Below are 21,934 nucleotides of genomic sequence, written 5' to 3'. Positions count from 1 at the left end.
TTTTTTAAGTAGAGATGGGGTTTCACCATGTTAGCCAGGATGGTCTCGACCTCCTGACCTCATGATCCGCCTGCCTCGGCCTCCCAAAGTGCTGATTACAAGCATGAGCGACTGCACCCAGCCGCCCTCAGCTTTCTTTTAGTGCCACAAACGTGATACGCCTTAAATGACTAAGTCCAGAGACAAAGGCAAGACAAGGGCTGGGGAAGTGTGTCTGGTTGGTTTTTATTGCCTTGTTTCTATTGTGGGCTTTTACATTTTTTTCTCTCTTAATGAGTTGACTCAGGAGACACTGCCACCCACCCCCTATCCTTTTCCCAGAAGTTCCCTACCCATCGCTTTTTAAGAGCTATCTTTCAAAAAGACACAATTTGTGAATAAGTATATTGTAAGCATTCTTTGTGTGCAGCATTAAACCTTGGAATGTAGTTAACTGCTCTAAAAATAGAGTTTGGTCTTCAGATTTCATCCTGAAGGCAGATGTACTCAACTAGCTGACAGTTTCACATGAACCTTCTTAATATAGTCTAGAACGATGTGTATATTTTACAGAATAAAAATCCATTAACTATAGGTGAAAAGATCTGGGTGCCCACTTACTAAGCCTGTGTGATATTGGGCAATGGAAAATGAAGACTGGGTTAGATGGTCTCTAGAGCATCCTTTCAGAGTTTGGACAATCTCTGATGCTGACTTCATTTGGCTTGTATATACATTGTTAATGAATCAAAAAAAAAGTATTTACTTCTATTTTCTCATTGTCTTAAATTAAAAGTATTAAATTGGCCAGAGCAATTTGAAGATACAATTCCCGAGTTCAGCCAACCAATCAGAAATATCAACAGAATGAGAACGGAATGCCATATGTTATTTATCTTACTGTGTGTCGCTCATACCTCATTCTCCACATTGAAAACAAGGATGTCAGATGAAACACAAAGATGACATTCGGGTAAATTTCATTGTTAGCACTGAAACAGGGATATATACAGGGCAAAAAGTTCTATTGTTCTCACATACAAATATCATGTCTAAGGAGCCTTAAAATAAGATTAAAATGCTGTCTGATGAGAACAGCATGTTCTTCCAGCCTCAAGGCCACTTTGGTTCTTACTATCACCAGGCTCACTGACACCACACTTCAGTCAGAGGCAACATCAGACAAGAGTTCCCTCCTATTTTTAGGTTAAAAGCCCAGTGAAGATACTCGCATAAACATGGCAAGCACATGTACCTATTATTTCATCACTCACGTGAAGAATTATCATGAATATTCCCTCTTGCTACAGGTGATAAAAGGGCTCCATTATTTAACAAATATTTATTCTGCAAGTTATTATGGAGGAACAGAAGAATGAAGCACACGGATCTTGCTCTAAGTGCAATTATGTCTTTGCAGGATGCAGAAACTAGTTCTTTGTGAAATCTTAACAATAAGTCCCTATATTTGCATAATGCTTTAGTTTCCATAGCACTTTTGCATCAATGAGATCTCCTCAAAATACCATGTCAGACAGAAAGACATATACTATACCTACTTTTTTCAGATAAAAAAAGAAAAAAACAAATGAGACAGAATGGTAATGTGGTTTGCTTATGGTCAGAGACGAAGTGGAAAAATTGAGATGTGAATGAAAGCCTCTGAACTCCAAATTTAGGACTATCTTTACACCCCCCGAAGACTTACCATGAAGGAGGATTCTAAATCTGGCTCTGTTAAGAGACATGCTTTTAACTGCAGGAGGCTTTAGACAAAGCAGGTTTTCAGGGTGAAACAGAGCTTGCTCAGGAAAGCTACTGGCACAAATCTTACCAACAAATTTCAAGATGATTCTGGGACTCAGAGAAATCGGTTTGAGCCTCAACTCTGCTGCTGATAGATTGGATAGTTTCTGGATCGGGAAATCACTGGCTTTCTGGGTTTCAATGTCTTTGCAGGTATAAGTGAAAAACTTCAACTCAATTATATTCAGAGTTCCTTCTGATTTTCACATTCTACGGAGTTTTACTACTGAGGGTTTCCCTTCAGGTCTGTAAGGGGAGGCTCTGGGTCACCATTTCCTTGGTCAAGACAGCCTAGTTTCCTCTTCATAGGGAACCTGGCCTCACCATCCTGATGATTTGTACTAGGTGAAACCCAAAATTTCATTTATGGTCTTCTGGTTGGTAAGCTGCCAGATAACATGAATCTTACTATAGTTTGAAAATAGCATCTTCTATTTGAAAAGAAATGAAAGGCTAACACTTAAACTATCATTAAGAATGAGGCTACTCTCCATTTGTGTAATGGACAATTTCCTGAGAATCTCAGTTAATCTGTCAGTGAGGAATTTTGGAGGGGAAAAATACAAACCACCAACTTATTTGAAGAAAATTGTCTTTGTCAAAATCTTGTGCTTCCTGATTTACTGATCCGACCCGTGCCCCCAAAGAACTGTTAAGGCACGGAGACCCAGAAAGCAGCATTTCTCAAGCTGACTTCTGCTGGGTCCTGTGAGGTGCTCTCTCTTTAAAAAAAAGCGGGGGGCAGTGCGGGAGCATGGGCAAAAGCTGCAAATGTATTATTGTTCCACCTTGTTCTACCCTTCTTAGAGCTAGACAGACACATGAGCACAGAAAGGTTCAGACATCCTGCATTCAAAAGACCTGTGTGACTCTGTAAAAGTTAGTTCATCCCAAATGTCAAGGAATGCCTTCCTTTAATACTAGCTGTACCTGGAACTACTACAAATAATATGCTAAAACTTTCCTTTTATTTTACTCCAAAACGTAACCTCACTTTCTTTTGCTGATTCTTCCTCATCTCCCCAACGACTAAATGTTGGAGTGTCCAAAGACTCAACAGACCACTTTTCTTCCACTCATTTTAAAGAAAAATGTCTATGAAGTGTTTTGCATATAAAGTGAAGCATCTGGTTGCACTGGAAATTGAGGTAAGAATAATAACTCTATAGATCTACCTCCTCCTCCAGTTGCCACTCCATTTCTTTACTTCCATTTACAGCAAAGTTCTTTGAAAGAGTTCTCTACACCTATTACCTCAAATTCTTTCCTTCCATTTTCTCTTTAAGCCCTCTATAATCAGCTTTTTGCTTTCACCTCTCCACCAAAACCCCTCTTTATCAAAATAAGAAATGACTTCCGATGCCAAATCCAATAGCCTGTCCTCAGATCTAATTTCACAAGGCCCAGCAGCAGCATCTGATAAAGTTGATCACCTGCTTCTTCTTGAAACACCCTTTTCCCTTGTTTTTTAGGACACCATTCTCACCTGGTTCTCCTCTGACCGCTATGATTATAACTTTTCAGTCTCCCTGGCTGCTTCCCCAACTTATAAGTACAAAAGTTCCCCAGGAATCTTTTCTCCTGTCTGTGTTCACGTCCTTGGTGATCTCATCCAAATGCTTTTTAAAAAAATGTTTATATGCTGAGATTCCCTAATCTGTATCTCCATCTTAGTCCTTTCTCCTAAACTCCAGACACACATCCAGCTACCTTTTGGGCTTCCCCATTTGATGCCTAACAGGCATCTTGAAATTAACATGTCCAGAACTGAGTTTCTGCTACTTCCCCTCAAGTCTTTTCCCCCCACTTCACCTTCTTCCTCACCCTAGTAAATGGCAATTCCATTCTTCTGTTTAGGCCAAAATCTTAAGAGTCATCATTGCCTTTTCTATTTCCCTCATATCTTTATCCAACCCATCAGCAAATCCCATTGGCTCTATCTTAAAATACAAGCAGAAGCCAACTACTTCTCACCACCTGTGTGGATAATGCTCTAGTCCAAGTCATTATTATCACTTATCTCTATGGCAACAACCTTCTACTCGGCCTCCCTTTCAGCAGCTGGAGTCACCTCTTAAGATGTAAGTCAGTTCGTATCACTCCACTGCTCATTACTCCCCAATGGCTCCCATTTCAGAGGAAAAGCCCAAATATTGACCATGGATAAAAAAAACTGTGTAATCTATCTGGCCTTCCATTGCCTACTGTGACCCACTAAGACTGGCCTTCTCACTGTCCCTCCAACACACCAGGCACACTCCTACTTGAGAGTGTTTGCACTATTCCCTATGCCTGGAATGTTCTTGCCTTGCTCCCATAAATCCTCCAAGACTTTACTCGAATGACACCTTTGAAGTGAAACCTACCTAACATTGGAATCCCTGTACCTCCTAACCCCTTCCCTAGCTTCACATCTCTTTTTAGCACTTATCACAAACATAGTGTAGGCCTTACTTACCTTGTTCGTTATTTCCCCCACCAGTATGTAAGTCCTCAAGTACAGGGATTCTTGTCTGCTTTGTTCACTACGATGTCCCCAGAAAAGTACCTCAATATAGAAGGCACTCAATGGCATTTAATAAATAATTCATTCAAAAAATGAGATACTCTGTTTTATCAAACTTTTACTCCTAAGTAAACTGAGGTTTTTTTAATAGCTGAAATCTCAAGCCAAGTAATAAGGCTTCCTTCTTAGTCATTATTAGCTACTGTAATAACCCTAACTCTTAACTGTTCAAAATTTTACCATGATATTCACAAAAGCCATCAATGGAAGAAGTCAAAGAATTATTGGGGTTTTAATCTGTTTTAGGAAGCACATTTAAAATAACATTAATTTTCTATTTCAAATGAAGAAAGATCTATTTCCAAGTACTCTGAGCATCTCCTACTAGTGAATTGTTAATATAACCCTCATCCTGAATTAAGTTTCATTTTACCCCTTCAACATTGCAGCAGACAGTGCAGTCCAAACATGTACAGTACAGTGATGACAGCTCAAGAGCATAAAAGCAAACTGTCAGTACCTACCACTTACTGCATCCAGAAGTATTTGAAAGAAATGTAAATAGAGAGAACAGTGCAACCACAGCCAAATGTCTCAATTAGTGATACTAAAATGTTAAGTTTTCACAAATTTTCAGTATTGCTTTACTTACAGAACATAAAAGTCATACATTGTAACTATCACAAACAAATTCTAATCCTTAGGATTAAACAGAACAAGCACTCCAAGATGAAGACTTTTAAAAAAACATAAACTATATTATTTGAATGAATCATACTGGAATGAAAATGTATTCTAGCAGATAGACTTGGCTTAGGGTTCAAAATCTACAACACGGGTTAGTCTCAAATGCCTGTGAAGCAGGTCAGGTGTAGGACTACGGAAGTGAAGCGCCCAGGCTTCACCAAACAGGGCGGCTACCACCTGGCTCAATCACTGCCACATAGGAAATGGGTCCTAGTGTTGTCAAATCATCTGCTCTTATAGGAGAAAACAAACCAGAACTTAAAAATCATATTTTAACATAAAAATTTAAATGTTTAAATCTGTGTAAAATTTTTCCATATAATTTGTATTTTATATGTATTTAATTTTTTTCAAAGCTGTATGATGAATACAGCTTTTGATCTCAAATCTGGAGATTACTGGGAAGAAAGGACAGTGGGAACAAAATGTTGTATCTACACACCATCCTAAGTCAAAGTTCTACCCTAAAGCTCAACATGCAGTCACTCATTAAAGAGCTGTCCACCAAATGCCTACTATGTGTTGGGCCTTGTGTTGTCATTAGTACCTGCACATATAAGATATACCTAGTAGATTCCACATCTGTAACTCACCCATTTAATAAAATAATGTAATAAAAGTTGTTACAGCATAAAATCAATGGGGGATTCTCAATATTTACAATCATAGAAACCAGTATCTTTTCTCAAGTTAGTAAGTCAACATGAAATAACAATGACATGACCAAGATTATAGTTTTTGTCTCGAGATTGAAAAAAAGAAGAGAAAATTCCTTTCATCATTTGGCTACTGCTTCCCAACCAAAAAACAAAAACACCATAGGTAATCATTACTCATTTCCTGTTCATAATAAAGTCAATCATTTTTAAGTACATTTGTCTCATTTACATGTCATGGTTATACGTCCTGTGAGCAAACAGCAGGCATGAGTCTGGCTGGGAAGACACATATTTATCTAAAATGTTGGGTACTAGAAGGTAACAAGGTGATATTCTAAGTTAAGTTCACATTTGTGACTGATAACTACATATGTATGTGGAGATACAGAAATTAATGTGTTCATTACTTTTCATGTTGCTAAAATAAAGTTCATCCACTTCATTTCTACTAATATGGAGGGTCCACAAGTCAAGTAATAGATTAAAATAGACATTTATCTTTGCAAAGATCTTACCCTACACCATGATTAAAATGAGAATAATTTGAATACATATTATTCGCACCTCTGGGAAGACTTATACTCAACAACACAGTAAATTCCCTCTTTGTTTTTCTATTTATTGCTTTGGAGCAATGTTGAATGAATCAATTGGAAGAAATTAATGAAGTAAGACTAATTAGGCAAAAATAAAATTACCAACACTCTTAGAAATTAACTTGAGGCTGAGGAAACTGTTTTTCATACATTCAATCTTCCGCAGTATTTTCCTGTTTGTGTAAATGACTTTCTAAATAGACCCAATGGGATCATCCTGGCAGCCCTAAGAGCATGGAAAAGAAACACAAGTTTCTACATTTCAAATGCTGGGCAAACTTAAAAGGTACAAGTAAAATCAGCGATTAGCCACTTTTCCTGTGGTTTATAAGTGCACTTGCCAAAACTTAGCTGTCTGGGATGTTTTTTTAGTATATAGGTTTATTGGTGGCGCCTTAACTACCATCCCGAGGTAGTTGGCTTCCTGCCAGGGATCAGATGCCTTTAGTTGTTGGATAATACAAGAACTAGATTATCAAACTCAGTTAAAATTTGGTTAAGACTAAGGCCAATTTGTATGTAGGTGTTTCCTGTCAAATCTAAAATATGGTCCAATAAATCTATTTGGCTGGATACATGCATGTAGCCATTGGCTACTATTGTGAAATGGAAGTCTCTTTTAAGGGATTCATGGTCAATACATCCTGCAGGTGTTCCACTGCCCAGTGCTCACTGGAATACAAGAAGATTGCCTGTAATCAAGGTTCACACAAGAGAAATTTAACACAGCTAGTAAGCAATATTCTCCCTTCTTCTTTCAAAAGGAAAATTACTTGGATGGGTGAGCTTAAAAGAAATGCTGAAGGCACGCCTTAGATTTGATTTAAAAACGTAAGTTGTGGCGCTGTCAAAGTGGTAGACCTCTATCAGATAGTTTTTAGAAAGAGCTCCTTTGCCACCATTTTGGCTGGAATTGCAGGGTTCAGGGAGGAGTGTCTTTCCTTGTAGCTTCCAACAATTTTTTTTTCCTGTTCTGGGAACTCTGAATTCACTTGCCAGCTGGCTTATTAACTTATTAACATTAACTTATTAACATTAACTTGCAAGCTAGAGTTGCATTTTGTCAAAATATAATAACCATTACCATTTCCACCAAAGGAGCACGGTGAACATTCAGGTGGCATCACTCTTGTCATAGTCAATATAAATGGCACCTTTGGGAGCATAACTGCAGTATAAATGGGGCCTGTGGAGCTGTGGTGTGATGGTCCTGAGAGATTCCCTGCAACTTCCACCATCACCTCTTCCTCTACTACAACTACTGCTGCCACCAACACCCATCATAACAAATGCAGCATCTATTACATGCACTTCATTTTTATTATTCAACTAATTTTCAGAATTCTATCAAAGCATCAATAGATGAGGAAACCAAGGATCAAAGCTGTAACTTGCCCCAGGTTATAAAGCAGGGACTCCAGGATTGAAATCCAAGTCTGACTAATTCTTAAAGCCCGTGCTGCCAATCATTACATGCCTCTAATTTAAAGACAGTCTTACCTGGGGAATATAGCAAGACCCTGTCTTGACAAGTAATAAAATAAAAATTAGCCAGGTGAGGTGTGCCCCTGTAGTCCTAGTTACTAGGGAGGCTGAGGCTGGAGGATCTCTTGAACTCAGGAATTTGAGGTTACAGTGAGCCATAATTGGGTCACTGCACTCCAGCCTGGATGACAGAGCAAGATCCTATCTCATAAAAAACAAAAACAAAAACAAAAACAAACCCAGATAGTCTAGCTAATACCATTTTTAAGACTTTCAAAAACAGAGGTACGGTTTTACATACAATAAAGTGCATAGACGTTCAGTAAAGGATTTGATGATTTTTAATGATTTGTATCCCCATGAAACCAAATCCTAAGGAGAACATTTTCCACACAGGACATTTCTATTACTGCCCCCAAATTCCCTCATGCCCTTTTCTTGAAGCAATCACTTTCTGATTTCTATCATCATAGCTTAGTTGAGCCAGTTATTAAACCATATAAATAGAATAATTCACTTAGTACTCTTTTGTCTGGCTTTGTTCACTCAACATAACTTTGTGAACAAAGTAAAAGTTATGTAGGAAAATTATTTAGCTTTGTGAGGGTTTACCCTTGGCCCAAGAAGATCTTATTAAAGTTTTATAAACAGGCCAGGTGTGCAGTGGTTCACACTTGTAATCCCAGTGCTTTGCGAGGCTGAGGTGGGAGTATTGCTTGAGGCCAAGAGTTTGAGATTATGCCAGCCTGGGCAACACAGCAAGACCTCATCTCTACAAAACATTTAAAAATTAGCCAGGCCTCGTGGTGTACCTGTAGTCTTAGCTACCTGGGGAGCTGAGGCAAGAGGATCTTTTGAGCCCAGGAGTTTGAAGTTACAGTGAGCTATGATTGTGCCACTGCATTCCAAGTGGGTGATACAGTGAGATCCTGTCTCTAAAGTAAGTAAATAAATAAATAAATTGCATTATTTAGGTAAATAGGATGATTTTATGAGGTTTTCAGACATTAAAGCTGAGAAAAGTTAATAGTCATCACATCAAGATTTACACAATCACATTCAAAATAAAATAATAAAAGAAAAATATCTCAAATAAATTGCAATTTCTAGTCAAACATCTATTTCTGTATCAATTTTGATTTCTTAATTTATCTTTCATTTACATTTTTTTCTGAATCTCTGTTCAGAAATAATCTTTTGGTTACACATAAAAAAATATTTTTAGCACAAATAATCCTTTGTGTTATCACCCTAGTCTTAATACCACAAAGTCACCTGTTTTACCTTGGTTATATTTTTATCTTTAAGAGCAGGATGCACTTATTTAGTCAGTTATACCCCAATAACCTTGTGAATAACAAATTTGAGTATTAAAAACAAATAAGGGTGTTATTATTTCACTAATCCTCACCTAATTTTAGAAAAATCACTTCCCTAAAGCAGCAACTTCGCCTGAAAATTTTTCAGACTGAAAGAAAAGTGAAATTATGAGAAACCTATGACAGTTTACTAGATATTGTGTGCTTTTATTAGTTTAACACTGGTAATACCTGAAGGCCAAGAGTAAATTAATAGGATAACATTTTAAAATGTATACTTAAGTTTAAAGTCTTTTTTTTTTTTTTTTTTTTTTTTTTTTTTTTTTGAGACGGAGTCTCGCTCTGTCGCCCAGGCTAGAGTGCAGTGGCGCAATCTCGGCTCACTGCAAGCTCCGCCTCCCGGGTTCACACCATTCTCCTGCCTCAGCCTCTCCGAGTAGCTGGGACTACAGGCGCCCGCCACCGCGCCCGGCTAATTTTTTGTATTTTTAGTAGAGACGGGGTTTCACCGTGGTCTCGATCTCCTGACCTTGTGATCCGCCCGCCTCGGCCTCCCAAAGTGCTGGGATTACAAGCGTGAGCCACCGCGCCCGGCCAAGTTTAAAGTACGTAAGCAATTAGGTAAGCTTGTGAAGAAGCTGACCAAAATACATACATCAGGAGATACAAGTGTCCATTTAAACTTCCTCTTTCATTTTTTTAAAAGAATATTTTATTAAGGTTGTTGAATGTATAATTTCTCATTTTGGAAATCTTTATTTTAAAGACAATTCTTTCATCCGACGACAAACAGTATCCACACTGCTGGTGATTATTCTGTCCCTCCACATTGAATAAAATTTGGTTTATTTAATTTAATGAATTAATTAATTTATTTTTGAGATGGAGTCTCCCTCTGTTGCCCAGGCTGGAGTGCAGTGGCGCGATCTCGGCTCACTGCAACCTCCACCTCCTGGGTTCAAGCGATTCTCCTGCCTTAACCGCCTGAGCAGCTGGGACTACAGGTGTGTGCCACCATGCCCAGCTAATTTTTTTTTTTTTTTTGTATTTTTAGTAGAGACGGGATTCCACCATGTTAGCCAGGATGGTCTCGATCTCCTGACCTCGTGATCTGCCTGTCTCAGCCTCCCAAAGTGCTAAGATTACAGGCATGAGCCACCACGCCCAGCCAGTTTCCTCCTGAGATACAAATTTCCGTCTATAATTCTGAGACAATATTTAATAATTTCTGCAGTGTTTGGTGGACCCTGCTGCATCAACCAATCTGGCAATTCCCTTCCCTCAAAATGCTGTGAAACTGAAGAGTTGGACGGTATTCCTGCTGATTTCAAAGCTGATACACTGATTTTTAGGGTTGCCTCTTCTGTGGAGGAAAACTGCCTTGATTACAGCAGCTTTACAGTAGGTCTTAAAGTCTGGTACTGTAAGTCCTCTAACTCTGATCTTTTTTAAAGTTGATTTTTGCAGTTGTAGGTCCTTTAAATTCCCACACAAATTATAAAACCAACTTGTCAATTTTTTATTTAAAAATGTCTGCTGGAATTTTTATTGAGATTGCTTTGAATCTATAGCTGAATGTGGAAAGAATGGCTCTCTTACTGTGTTTTCCAATCCATGAATATGGCATGTTTCTCTATTTAGGTTGTCTCTTATTTCCCTCAGCAAGGTTTTATAGTCTTCAGGGAACAGGTCTTGCACATCATTCGTTAGATTCATTTCATGTCCTCTGAGAATAACTATGGTTTTTACTATTTCTTTTCCAAGTTTTATCTTTTATTTGCTTTATTGTACTAGTGGAGCATCCAATAAAATACTGAATAGAAGTGATGAGTGGATGGCCTCTTTGCCTGTTGTCAGTGTTAGAAAGAAAGTGTTCAGTGTTTCACCAATTAGTATGATTTTAGCTGTAGGTTTTTGATAAGATGATGCGCTTAATCACATTGAGGAATTTTCCTTGGATATCTCATATCTTGAAGTGTTTTTTTTTTTTTTTTTTTTTTTTGAGACAGAGTCTCACTCTGTCGCCCAGGGTGGAGTGCAGTCATGCGATCTCTGCTCACTGCAAGCTCCGCCTCCCGGGTTCATGCCATTCTCCTGCCTCAGCCTCCCGAGTAGCTGGGACTACAGGCGCCCGCCACCACGCCTGGCTAATTTTTTGTATTTTTAGTAGAGATGGGGTTTCACCGTGTTAGCCAGGATGGTCTCGATCTCCTGACCTGCTGATCCGCCTACCTCAGCCTCCCAAAGTGCTAGGATTACAGGCATGAGCCACCGCGCCTGGCTATTTTGAGGTTTTTATCATTCACGCAAGTTGAGATGATCATATGGAATCAAGAGGAACATACGGGTTTTCTCCTTTATTTTGGTAACACAGTAAATTATATCAATTAACATTTTTAACAGCTTTACTGAGATATAATTCATATATCATAAAATTCATCCACTTAAATAACTGTTCAATTCAGTAGTTTTTAATATATTTGCAAAATGTGCAATGTTCTAATTCCAGAACATTTTCATCACCTCTAAAAGAAACCCTGTGCCCATTAGCACTCACTCCCCATTCCCTTACCTCTACCACTAATCTACCTTATCTCTATGGAGTTTCCTATTCTGGACATTTCATATAAACAAAATCATACACTATGTGGCCGTTAGTGTCTGGCTTCTTTTACCTAGAATAATGTTTTCAAGGTTCATCCAAGCTACAGTATATATCTGCACTTCATTCCTTTTTACAGCTGAAAATATTCCATTGTATGAATATTTCACATTTTGCTGATCCATTCAGCAGTTGATGGGCATTTGGATTGTTTCCTCTTTTTTTGCTGTTATGAATAATGCTGCTATAAGTATCCATGCACAAGTTTTTATGTGGACATATCTTTTCATTTTCTTGGGTATGTACCTAGAAATGGAACTGCTGGGTCACATGGTAACTCTATGTTTAACTTTTTGAGGAACTGCCAAACTGCTGTCCAAAGAAGCAGCACCATTTTTACATTCCTATCAGCAATATATGAGGGTTCCAATTTCTCCACATCCTCACCAAGACTTGTTATTATTCACAATTTTTATCATAGCCATCTTGTTGGATGTGAAGTGGTATCTATTTGTGGTTGTGATCTGCATTTTGCTGGTGACTACTGATGTTAAGCATCTTTTCCTGTACTTACTGGCTATTTGTATATCTTCTTTAGAAAAATGTCTACTCAGATCTCATGCCCATTTTATGCCTTCTTATTGTTCAGTTGTAAGAGTTCTCTATATGTTCTGGTACAAGCTCCTTACCAATTACATGATTTGCAAATATGTTTTCCTATTTTGTGGGCTTTTTCTACTTTCTTGATGTTATCCTTTGAAGCATAAAAGTTTTAAACTTTTATGATGTCCTATTTATTTTTTCTTTTGTTGCTTGTGCTTTTGGGATCATATCTAAGAAATAACTGCATAATCCAAGGACAGAAAGATTTACTCCTAAGTCCTCCTAAGAAATTTATAGTTTTAGCTCTTAACATTTTGGTTCCTGATACATTTTGAGTTAGTTTTTATATATGGGATAAAGGGTCCAACTTCATTATTTTACATGTGGATATCCTTACGTTCCAGTATAATTTGTTGGCAATGACTGACTTTTGAAATGCTAAGTCAACTGTGCATTCCTTGGAAAAACCTTATTTGGTGTCCACGGGCAGTAATACTGCTGGATTTTTCATTCCAAAGTAATAACTTATTAAGCATCTCTGCATATATATTCGTGACAGCTATTGGTCTGTAGTTTTCCTTCCTTGTAACATCTTTGTCAAATACTGAGGTTACCCTTGTCTCATAAAATGGATTGGAAAACAATTCCTCTGCTTTGTTTTTCTGAAAGAAAGGGCATAAGATTAATGCTATTTCTTCCTGAAATGTCTGATATAAGATACCAGTGACACCATCTGGGCATAAAGTTTACTTTATGAGAATGTTTTGCTTATAGAAATTCAATTTCTTAAATATGTAAGTGATTATTTAAATTTTTTTGTGTTTAGTTTGTTAAGTCGGTTTTCTTCAACAAATTAATAAATTTCATCCAGTTGCTGCCTCTGTCGAATAAAGTTAGCCATTTAATGCCTACAGAATCGGTGATCCTGCATTACTATTTCCTTTTCATTCTTGCTATTGGTAATTTGTGGGTTTCTTTCTTTCTTTCCTAATCATTCTTTCTAAGGTTTTATCAATTTCACTAATTTTTTTTCAAAGAACCGCCTAGCTTTGCTTTTCTCCATTTTAAAATTTCTTTTCTACGTTACTGCTTGCATTCTTATTTTGATTATTTTCCATCTATTCTTCTTAAAGCTTCTTAAGATGATAGCTTAACTTATTTATTTTAAACTTTCTTTTCTACCATAAGTATTTAAGGACATACTTTTCCTTTTAATGTTTTAATCGCATCCTATAAATTCTGATATATTGTTTTAATTATCATTCAGCTGAAAATAATCACCAGTTTCTCTTGGTAAATATTCCTTATGAACTTGAAAATAATAACTTGTTGAATGTAATGTTCTATAAATACCACTTTGGTCAAGTTGGGTCTATTATTCATATCCTTACTAATTTTTATTCAAGTCATTTACTATTGTATGTCTTATTTCATACTGAGAGAAAGAAGGATGTTAAAGTTTCCAACTATGACTATAGATTTGTCTATTACTCCTTTTATTACTCTCAATTTTTGTTTCTTTTACCAGGCACATATACATTTAGAAGTTTTGTACCTTTTTAGTTAAATGGACCACATTTTCAATATGAAATGTCCTGTTTTATCTCATATATCCTAGGTCTGACACTAATATAGCCATACCAGCTTTCATTTTTGAAAATTATTTTATTTCTAATTTTTATCTCATTGAACTTTTTCTATTATTTTTCATCCTTCCTGGGTTTGAAATTATCTTTTAAATGATGTGAATATACTCAATATCAGTTATTTTATGTTTTTATTTTTTTCAACTGACATACTAATCATTTTATTTTATTGACATACTTTACATATGTATGGGATACATGTGATACTTTGTTTCATGCACAGAATGTGTTATGATCAAGTCAGGGTATTTGGGGTATCCATCACCTTGAGTATTTATCATTTCTATACATATTGGGAAAATTTCAAGTTCTATCTTCTAGCTACTGGAAATATATAATACATTGTTGTTAACTATAGTCAACTTACTCTATCAAAAATTAGAACTCATACTTTCTATCTAACTGTACCCATTGACCGACCTCTCTTCATTCCCTCCTCCCACTCACACACCTTCCCAACTCTCTGGTATTTATCATTGTACTCTCTGTCTCTATGAGATCAGCATTTTTGAGCTCTCACATGTAAGTGAGAACATGCTAAATTTGTCTTTCTGTGCCTGCCTTACTTCACTTAACATAATGATCTCCACTTCGATCCATGTTGTTGCAAATGACATGATTTCATTCTTTAATATGCCCAAATAGTATTCCACCGTGTATATAGACTACATTTTCTGGATCCATTCATCTGTTGATATATTTTTAGGTTGATTCTATATACTTGCTATTGGGAGTAGTGCTGCAATAAACATGCAAGTACAGCGCAGGTATCCCTTTGATGTACTGACGTCCTTTTCTTTGGATAAATACCCAGTAGCAGAAAGGCTGGATTGCATGGTAGTCCTATTTTAAGTTTTTTTGAGAAATCTCCAGACTCTTTCCCATAGTGGCTGTATGAATTTATATTTCTACCAACAGTATATGAGCTTCCTTTTTTCTGCATCCTCACCAGGACCTATTTATTATATTTTGTCTTTTTAATAACTGCTATTCCAAGTGGGGTAAGATAGTATCTCACTGTGTTTATGGTTTGCATTTCCCTGATGATTAGTGATGTTGAGCATTTTGTCACATGTCCGTTGGCCATTTGTATGTCTTCTTTTGAGAGATATCTACTCATGTCTTTTGGCTACTTTTTAATGGGATTTTTTTTTTAAACATTGAGTTGTTTGAGTTCCTTGTATATTCTGATTATTAGTCCTCTGTCAGAAGAAAAGTTTGCAAATATTTTCTCCCATTCAACTGGTTGTCTGCTCATTCTGCCAATTGTTTCCTTTCCTGTGAAGCAGGTTTTTAGTTTAGTAAGAGTCCTATTTGTCTCTTTTGGGATTTTTTGTCTGTGCTTTTGAGGTCTTGGCCACAAAAATCTTTGCCTAAACCAATGTCCTGAAGTATTTTCCCTATGTTTTCTTCTAGTAGTTTTATAGTTTGGGGCCTTACATTTAAGATTTTAATCAATCTTGAATGGATTTTTATATATGAAGAGAGTCAGGCATCCAGTTTCATTCTTCTGCATATGAATATCTAACTTTCCCAGCACCATTTATTGAAGAGGGTGTCCCTTCCCCAAAGTATGTTCTTAGAGCCTTTGTGAAAAATCAGTTGGCTATAAAGGTATGGATTTCTGGATTCTCTATTCTGTTCTATTGGTCTACATGCCTGTTTTTATCATAATGTTTTGGTTACTATAGGCTTACAAGGTATTCTGAAGTCAAGTAGTGTGAAGTATTCAGCTTTGTTCTTTTTGCCAAGGATTGCTTCGGCTATTTGGGCTGTTTTGGGGTTCCATATAAATTTTAGGATTGTCTTTTCTATTACTGTGGAAAATATCATTGGTATTTGTTAAATAGGGTTGTTTTAAAGATATTAATTCTTCTGATCCATGAGCATGGGATGTCTTTCCATTTGTCTGTGTCCTCTTCAATTACTTTCATCAGTGTTTTGTAGTTTTCCTAGTAGAGGTCTTTCATCTCCTTGGTTAAATTTATTACTAGGTATTTCTTTTCAACTATTGTAAATGGGGTTGCCTTCTTGATTTCTTTCTCCAGGCAGTTCATTATTGGTGTATAAAAATGCTACTAATTTTTACATGTTGATTTTGTATCCTGGATCAGGAATTTCCCTTAAGCAACGTTTGGGATCTGAGCCCAGGTGAGACTCCAGAGAATTCTCCATTCTTATAGTCCAGGCACCAGCATTCTAACTACGGGAGACTTTTCTTTGTTTATAGGCAAGCCATTAGCTTTCCATGTTGCTAAGGTGTTCATTTTGCTCTTTGTAACCTCCTCCAGATTTCTGTGTCATGGAATATTTCTTCACTCTCTTACCCTAGCACTAGGATTCTGTACAACACTGCCTGGCCTTTGATGAAGGCCCTGTACATGTTGGGAGCAGGAGAGGTTTTTTAAAATCTCTTTTGCTTTAATCCAGCCTTCTGTTGCAACTGTGTTGCACTTGATAAAGAACCACTATGCTTCCGAATTGTCTTGGGGCTCTCTTGCTATGCCTCTAGTCTTTCTTTGGCCACTGCCATGTATTTGGTGAAAATCTTATGCACCTTAATGAATCACTCACAATTCTTTGCTCTGCTCCAAGCTTTGGTGTGTTGCCACTTGATGAAGGCCTCATAAAGAAAAACTGGGGGTGGGTATAAGCTCTCTGTGAATGGAGTGTCTCAGGATTTTAATCTGTCACACCAGCTCACACACGGCCATAAAGAGTTCATTAAAAAATTTGGCTGATTTATCTTTATATACACCTCTATGTTGAGTTTGACTCCTCCTCCTGCTACTCTGCCAGGGAATAAAGCAATTGGAGGTTTTTGTCTCCTAGGAAGCGCTTGCCTCTTTCTGGAATTTAGTTTACTTAGGTTTTTCTCTACATATTAACTTCACTGGATACTTTTTAAAAATGTATGATTCTATAGATTATGCAGCTCATTTACATAGTTGGGAGTAGAAGCAACAGTCTCTTGTAACTTTCTTCATTCTAATTAGAAGTGGAGTTTCTTTTCATTTCTTTTGATAACCCCCTCTTGTGTACATCATGTTTTATATTTAAGTCTCCCTCCTATGGCTTTATGTGAGAGGTAAGTTTTAAGTCTAGCAAAAAGCACTCAGATATCTCATCTCTGCTATCCTTTGTAAATATACATTCACTAAGTTTTTTTTAAAAGTCCTGGAAACCATCTTCATGAAGATAAAACATGTTAGAACATAGTAGATACTACACTGGTATTGCAAAAATCCTACTGAAAATTGAGTGGCAACATATTTGTTTAAGTAATGTGGAATGTTGAATTTGGAATTCTGCAGATTGGAAGCAACAACAAGGACTTAATGGGGTCTAGTCATCTGTATTGAGACAGATAAGGTTTTGCTTGCTCGTTCTTATCATATCATATCATAGGAAAGGCTTAAGGCGAGGTAAGGATTTCTTATTCTCATATTACAGATGAGGCCTCTGGGATCCAGAGGCAGAGTGATCAAACCACAGCTCACAGTGTGCATGGAGTAGGAGGGCAACCCAGGCTCCAACTTCCTGGCACTGCACCCATCCCAATACTTATTTATTTTAACTGCATGGCCCAAAGAACTAGTCAGATGTGCCAAGAATAGAAATCCTGGCATGACCTCATGAGGTTTCGAAGACTTCATGGCATTAAAATAGAAAATGTTAAAAACAAAATGTAAATATCATTGAGTTACCACCCAGTGCCCTGTGCTTTCCCTAGGTGAGGGAAATATGGTATGGGCAACATCTGTCCTGTTTCATTACCATGTGTCAGAGTATTGCACAGAGTTTGTCACACAAGGCAGAGAAGCATCACAAATAAATATTTGTTGAGTAAATTTTTTTAAGAAAAGCTGAGTAATATAACAAAAAACATCCTAAGAGGACAGCGCCTTGATTATGAAAAAGCTTAATCTCTCTTAGATCCCACTGGAAAACAAGGAACTATTATAGAAATATTTTGCAAAATATTTGTAATGGGATGTGTTATCTGAATTTTGGTCATTCTAGTCAGGAATTCAAAATGAGAAAAAGGCAATAATTTGGGGGAATGTAATCATTCATCCAATGCAGACTTGGTTATAAACCAAGGGTGATTTATTTTTTGAACTGCATCATTTCAAGTACAAGCCCCAAAGAACTAATCAAATGTGCCACAAGACCCAAGAGTGACATTTTCAAAATTTTTAATTTGAAAATAATTTATGCAGCCAAAAAAAACATGAAAAAATGCTCATCATCACTGGCCAACAGAGAAATGCAAATCAAAACCACAATGAGATACCATCTCACACCAGTTAGAATGGCCATCATTCAAAAGTCAGGAAACAACAGGTGCTGGAGAGGATGTGGAGAAATAGGAACACTTTTACACTGTTGGTGGGACTGTAAACTAGTTCAACCATTGTGGAAGTCAGTGTGGCGATTCCTCAGGGATCTCGAACTAGAAATACCATTTGACCCAGCCATCCCATTACTGGGTATATACACAAAGGACTATAAATCATGCTGCTATAAAGACACACGCACACGTATGTTTATTGCAGCACTATTCACAATAACAAAGACTTGGAACCAACCCAAATGTCCAACAACGATAGACTGGATTAAGAAAATGTGGCACATATACACCATGGAATACTATGCAGCCATAAAAAATGATGAGTTCACGTCCTTTGTAGGGACATGGATGAAACTGGAAACCATCATTCTCAGTAAACTATCGCAAGGACAAAAAACCAAACACCGCATGTTCTCACTCATAGGTGGGAACTGAACAATGAGAACACATGGATACAGGAGGGGAACATCACACTCCGGGGACTGTTGTGGGGTAGGGGGAGGGGAGGGATAGCATTAGGAGATATATCTAATGCTAAATGAGGAGTTAATGGGTGCAGCACACCAACATGGCACAGGGATACATATGTAACAAACCTGCACATTGTGCACATGTACCCTAAAACTTAAAGTATAATAATAATAAAATTAAATTAAAAAAAAAAGAAAAGAATTTAAGAATTACACAATAGTTCCGGGAAGATCTATACATCCTTTACCAAGGTTCACCTACTGTTAACATTTTGCTCCATGTGCTTTGCAATTTGCTATTGCTCTATCCATCCATTCATCCACATAATATATTTTTCTGACCCACTGAGAAAATATTGTCTATATTATGGCCCTTTACCCCTAGACGCATTCGTGTATATTTCATAAGAATAAAAATATTATACACCACAGTACAGTAATCAACTTCAGTAAGTTTAACAATGATGAAACACTTTTTACTAACCATATTCCAATTCTGTAAATTGACCTAATAATGCATTTATAGCATTTTTCCAATGTAGGATCTGTTCTAGGACCAGTTACTGCATTTCGTTGTCACATCTCTTTAGTATTGTTTCCTCTGGAACATTTCTGCAGCCTCTGTCTTTTATGACATTGACATGATTGAAGAACACGTTTCTTTTTTTCTTTCTTCACAGAATGTTCCTCATTTTAAATGTGTCTGATGTTTCTTCACAGTTAGGTTCAGGTTATACATTTCCAGATGGAATACTACACAAGTGATATTGTATCCTCAAGTTATCATAGCCAGCGGCACATATTGTCCATCTGCCCCTCATTGGTGGTATTAATTCTGATCATATGGTCAAGGTGTTGCCTGGTTTCTCCATTATATAGTTATTATTTTTCCCTACAACTAATAAGAAGTCTGTGGAGAGACACTTAAAGACTATAAAATAGTCTGCTCCTCCTCAAGGAAATTTTTATAACAGTATTTTCACTGTGGTTATAAAAAGTGACCTCTACATAATAAAAGAAACCTAATTTCATGTATTATAGTTGAATAAGTTCCATGCCAGTTTTAACATCTGTTTCTATTACAGTAGACCATGCACACTGGGTGTTTATTAAAAACTCTTCCTTAACTGTCTGCTATCTGGGTAGGATATGGATAATCTGTTTTTAAAATCCAGCTGGTACTGATGCCCTAATTTTGGCTCCTTAAAAATAAATCTTTACCTTATGCTATCAAAACAGTTTAGAAATTAAATGATTTAACTGCAAGAACATTCTTTAAAAAAAGAGACTTGTAAAAGAACCTAGCTCTATTCAAATTATACATGCATTCTGGTTACAATGATATTGATTATTATCCAGCCTTTTCTAAGCAATATGATTTTTAGCTAAGCTTTAATTCAAGGCTTTAACTTGGATTAAACACAGCTAGCTCATATATGTTCAAATGGCCAGGTGGCCTCAGTTTCTGAGTTTGGTAACAAGCAGAAGGAAGACAATTTTTTAAAACAAGGGCACAAGTCTTTTAACTTTTAAAAATAGTTTTTACGTTTTAAATATTTTAAGATGCCTTCTTACTCATTTTGCTACCATGGCTCTCAACATTACGGAGCAACATGTTTAAGAAACCAGTCATGATGCTGAACGGGTATGCCACTAGTTAGTTCAACTATTCTTTTATAGAAAAGTCAGGAAACCAGAGGGAGAGGAAGGTCCAAAGCTTAAACAGAATACAAACATTGTTATAGCCCCTTTTCTCTTTTGAGCTCAGCCTCTCATCTATAACTTCGTCTTACTTGCAATACAAAAAAAATTCTAGCAGTTATAACAAAAGAGATAATTTTTCTTTTTGATCAACAGAATTCCGCAGCCAAATCATTAGTTTTTTGTTTTGGGGGTTTTTTTTGTTTTTTTTTTGTTTTTTTTTCTTGAAAGTATTTGTAGTCACAGGCTCAAAGGAGAAAGGAAGGAAGAGGGATTAACTCTCCTCAAGGAAGGTCAAAAACATAATTTACAAGAGAGGCAAGAGGACCAGCTGTATCTGCTGTGGCCCAATTGATTACCAGCCGGAGAATTTACCAACAATAAGAAAACCATGTCTACCAGACGTCAAGCAATATAACTAGAGGCCAAATATCCTCGGGCTCATAGCAGGACTCTACACTCTTTACTACCTATATTTCACATTAAATAGTAAGGTGTCCTTCATGGGCCACCAGCAAGGATAACAAAACATTTCCACACAAGGGACTTAATAACATAATCATACCCCACGAGACTGGCTTCAGTGCTGAAGTCCACCTCAAACATGCTCTTTTGTTAAAAAGCAATCTCAGTTCTGAATCAGTATTAAGGGGACAGAGAAACTGAAATGGCTGCAAGCTACTCTTATGCAAGGATTCTTGGGGTTTATCAGGCTTGTTTTATGTATGGGAACTGTTTTGTCAATGAGAAGAAATGAATCTGAAAATATGAATAACCATTTTCATCCTTATTCATTAAACCTGTGCTGTTCAATATGGTAGCCACGAGCCACATGTGGCTATTTGGATTTAAATTAAGTAAAGTTTAAAATTCAGCTTCTCAATCAAACTAGCCACATTTAAGTGCTCAATAACCACATGTGGCTAGTAGCTTCCCTGTTGGAAAACAGAGATACAAAATGTTAACATCACACAAAATTCTATTAGACAGTGCTGTTCTACACCCTTAAATCACCTTTAAAACGGGCAATTATATTTCCATTCTATATAAATTATGAAACAAAGCAATCTTTTATGTATTCTCTTAGGAAATAGGTCTACTAACACAACATGAATATTGCACCAGATGAAGGTGAAGCAAAGGGGGAGGGTGGATCTCAGCAATATTTTCACAATATTAAGTCAATCCTTGTCTGAATAAATGTTCTTTACACTACTCACAAAAGTTCTGTGGAGCTACAGGCTGGCTGGATAATATACAAAGGATAGTCAGGATGGGTATTACATGACAAATAAGCAATAAAGTGTTCTTTATTATATTTATCCTTTATGATTCAATCTGTATCAGACAGTTCATATCAGAAGTTTTCCTATTTTATATGTCAAAATGTGCAAAATAAATCATTTCCTTTAAAAACAATGCTGTGCAACTTCACAGCTTTATAACTGAGGTACTTTAATG

At 36.8% G+C, this 21,934-nt stretch overlaps 1 protein-coding gene across 5 annotated transcripts in view; it reads right to left on the bottom strand.

The window, feature by feature from the left end:
- Positions 1-21,934, bottom strand: part of TASP1 (taspase 1) — a 259,013-nt gene that overhangs the window by 6,453 nt on the left and 230,626 nt on the right. The gene's annotated exons all lie outside the window — the stretch shown is intronic.

This window comes from Symphalangus syndactylus, chromosome 24 (genome assembly GCF_028878055.3).
Source record: "Symphalangus syndactylus isolate Jambi chromosome 24, NHGRI_mSymSyn1-v2.1_pri, whole genome shotgun sequence".
NCBI lineage: Eukaryota > Metazoa > Chordata > Mammalia > Primates > Hylobatidae > Symphalangus > Symphalangus syndactylus.
This window is presented reverse-complemented; position numbering and strand designations above follow the sequence as displayed.